The 4,123-nt window shown below is 43.1% G+C and overlaps 1 pseudogene; it reads left to right on the plus strand.

Moving 5' to 3' along the window:
- The first annotated feature begins 1,444 nt into the window (after window positions 1-1,444).
- On the plus strand, window positions 1,445-3,531 carry LOC147426862 (nucleotide pyrophosphatase/phosphodiesterase 1 pseudogene; annotated as a pseudogene).
- The last annotated feature ends 592 nt before the right edge of the window (window positions 3,532-4,123 follow it).

Genomic DNA, 4,123 nt, shown 5'->3' on the forward strand with positions numbered 1-4,123 from the left:
ACCAGAGCAATGAAAGAGAGAGAAAGGGAAGAGGAGAAAAGTTGTTGCTTCACAGTAGCAGGATTCTCAAGGTTTTGGGTCTCTACACACACCCCCATATGCATACACTTCGCACACATGCACATGTAGGAGATTGCGCATACACGGGCATGCAAGAGGTTGCTAGATATGGAGGGTTTGAAGCTCTTTGGGTTTCCTATTCATTGGTAGATTGGGCTATCATGATGGCCAGGAAAGTATGCAAAGCAGAGAGATAAAGGTAGCAAGGAGAGAGAAGAGGATAAAGTTGCCGAAGAGGCCACAAGTCTACTGATAGTAGTTTTACCATAAGCGGAGGGAAGGTCCAGAGTCCTGACTCCAACTCTCTGGTTTAATCAGAAGATTCACACCCCACTAGATATGATGGGTGTGGGTGCGGAGTCATGCCTTCTTGGTGCACAGAGACCCCAAATCAATTCAGATTTTCATTGATGTGCCCATGCTTAGCAATGAGCATATTATCTTGCATGATTGAAATTCCGAGGACTTATGGCCATCAGCAATGTAGTTTCAATCATATTGGCAGGCCTTGTGATTTTATCACTTGTTTCCATTGCTTGCTAAATAAGTGAAAGGGTCACAATGGCTTTCTAAAACATTAAGAAAGTGATAAAATCATCAAGTTGAGTTTAACTAGAATTATATAAGGTGAAGCATTGTTTCAGAATGTCTCTTTTATCAAGCGATCGAGTGTCCTCCTTGCAAAGAAATAAACCAAAAATACTATAATTTTTTACGAAATTTGTAAGATTTTTAAACTAAGTTTTGACATCATTGCATCGGTTTTTCTTCTCTTTACCATGGTTTGCTCATATATATATATATATATATATATATATATATATATATATATATATATATATATATATATATATAAATAAAGAACTCATTAATATGTGTGTGTATAAATAGATAGATAAATAAATTTCCATATATAATAAAAAACTCATTAACATATATTATATATTTCTTTCTTTATATTATATTTATATGTATTCTATAAAGATAATGAGAGTGCTCTGTACACGTGTCGAGAGCTGTGAGCTGGAGGCTGTCCAAAAGTCCTCTGCGCACGATATAAAGAGAGAGAGAGAGAGAGGCTACCGACGGCCGCCAACCATACTTATGTTTGTATGTATATGTGTGTGTGTGTAACTAGAATTATGCAAGAATAGCCTAGAATGCAAGAGAAGTCAAGCCATGTGAGGAAGTGAAATGAAGGCTGAACTACAAATATCCATTTAATACTTTAAAACCAAAATAACATTTAAAGAAAGTCTCAATCATCACTACTAACACATCGAAAGTATCCCTACCCCAACACTTTTTTTAATAACCCAAAAAGTTATACAGTTTAACACTGAACAGCAACGATGACGATGTAAACGTGCAAAATGTGAGGGGTGACACGAGATCCTTCTTCTCGAGTCTAGGATTCGAGTCTCGACCCTCCTGAGCGTCAGTGACCTGCCGCGCTCTCTCTCCCTCCCTCGCAGCGTCCAGAATCCGAAGGCCGTAGAGATTGGTGGACGATGGCGTCTTCTGATGAGCTGGATCAGCACTTCCTCGTTCCCGATTTCCCCTCAGCGTATCAAAGGAAACGCTACCAACGCCTTCTTCTCTGCTTCAGTGTCCTCAACTTCGGCTTCACCCTGGCTGCCTTTTCCGCCTTCGCATACCACATATTTCGTGACGGCAAGAACCCAAGCCTCAGCTTTCCCTGCTTCTCTTCAGCCAAAGATACCCTAATTCAGGAATCCTTAGTTTCCCCTTCCAGGAGCAACAAAGAAGACACTGGAATGTGGCCTGCCACAAGTAGCCGCAGCGAACAAACCCTGACTCTGAGCCCTGTAGGAACTAAGCTGAAAACCCTTAAGAAGCCTGTGGTTCTGCTCATATCATCAGATGGGTTCCGCTTTGGCTACCATTGGAAGGTACCGTTGCCGAACATTGAGCGCCTCCTAGTGAATGGCTCTGAGTGCATCCCAGGTTTGCTTCCTGTCTACCCTACCCTCACATTTCCCAACCATTATTCCATAGCTACAGGTCTTTACCCAGCCTGGCATGGCATCATAGCAAACAAATTCACGGATCCGATCACCAATGAAACATTCAAGATGGGGGTTGTAGACCCCAAATGGTGGCTTGGGGAACCCATATGGGAGACTGTTGTGAAAAATGGGCTTGTTGCGGCCACTTATTTCTGGCCTGGTAGCGATGTCTCAAAGGGGGCTTGGAATTGCACCCTACCTTTTTGCCACTTATACAATTCCTCAACTCCTTATGAGGACCGGATCGACACTGTGTTGGGATACTTTGATCTGCCCGATGACGAGATGCCAAGCTTCATTTCGCTCTACTTTGAAGAGCCAGACCACACCGGACATATTGTTGGGCCCGATGATCCTCATATGGATGCGGCTGTCACATTTGTCGACCAAATGCTTGGTAGGCTTCTTGATGGTCTTGATGAGAGGGGCATATTTGAGGATGTCAATATTATTTTGGTTAGTGATCATGGCATGGTCGGCACTTGCGACACAAAGGTGATCTATCTAGAAGATTTTCGGCCATGGATAAACATATCAGCAGAGTGGGCAGACACCCTTACTCCGATGCTCGCTCTACGGCCCCCAGCTGAGTTGAGTGTGGAAGAGGTCTACCAGAACATGACAGAAGCTTTGAGTTCTGGGATGGTTGAGAATTCTGAGTTTTTGAAAGTATATCTGAAAGAGGAGTTGCCGTCTCGGCTTCTTTACTCTAGCAGTGAGCGAGTGGAACCGATTATTGGCATTGTTGCAGAGGGCTACAAGATAGAATTGAGCAGGTCTCCAAACAAAGAGTGTGCAGGAGCGCATGGGTATGACAATACCGCGCTGTCAATGCGGGCTATCTTTGTTGCTCATGGCCCACTATTTGCTCAAGGATGCAAATTGGAGAGCTTTGCAAATATTGAAGTGTATAACATTATAACAAGAATTTTAAAGATAACAGGGGCGGCGAATAATGGGTCTTCAGGTTTTGCAGATAGTGTACTGTTACCAGAGGCTTGAGTCGGGTGTAATGAGAGGTCTGTGTGCATGAAAGCACAAAGTAGCTTCCTTGGTTTAATCAAAGGGTTTGCAGAAAAGTTGTGCCCAGGAGGTGGCCGGCCGCGAGAGCCGTCTTGATGGCTTCTGAGTGATGTGCTGGTTTGCTTGTCTTTAAAGGATCCACGATGCGCTTACTTGTAGCATCTGCAACGCAATTGTTGCAACTTGCAGGAAGGGTGGGGTTGCTTGTCATGGATTTGAGCTGTGACAGTTATGAGATCTTGAGAACTGTTATACTAAGTGACTATCAAATTGCTGTGTTCTATCAAAGTGGAATTTGCTTGTGCTAACTACCTATACACCGAGTTTTGTATTGATATGTATGGGAATCACAGCAAGTATCTAGGGTTGTATGAGGCTGTGTTTATTAAGTGCAAAGAATTTTGTGACAATTACAATATGGGAGAATGTCCATTCGAAATAAACTTGTTATCTGAGTGGCGATTCTTGATGTTGAGAAATGCTCCGTCGAGGATGAGGCCTGCTGCTGCTGTAGAAGGTTCTAATTTCACCACTTTTGAAGAAAATGATGCAAAAGTTGAAGCTGTAGGTATGAGACAAAATTGCATTTATATGGATTGCAAACCAAGACAAAAGTATCACAATGGAGCTGTTGTCCCTTGCTGCACATGAAAGGAATTGTAGAGAGAGAGAGAGAGAGAGAGAGAGAGAGAGAGAGAGTTTTTCTAAAACACTAGACGATCAATTTTATGGTTAGGCTAAGTGTACATTAAAGTGTAACAGTTTCTACTTGGTTGACCTCAAATGTTTGCTGTGCATGCAACCACTTGGCAATACAAGGTGGCTGGTGGCTACCATTGGTAGCAGGCCCTCTGAAGTGCTTGCATGAGTTGAAGTCTGGCTTGAAGCTTTTGTGCAGGTCATGGCATCACAGCTGTGCTGCACCCTTTCTTGACAACTTAAAGATCGGGAGCGGATCACACATGACAGTCTCCTACGCTGCCTTTTGAGTCTGAAAGACCAACAATATG

Source organism: Adiantum capillus-veneris, chromosome 24 (assembly GCF_014529385.1).
Source record: "Adiantum capillus-veneris isolate H3 chromosome 24, ASM1452938v2, whole genome shotgun sequence".
NCBI classification, from domain to species: Eukaryota; Viridiplantae; Streptophyta; class Polypodiopsida; order Polypodiales; family Pteridaceae; genus Adiantum; species Adiantum capillus-veneris.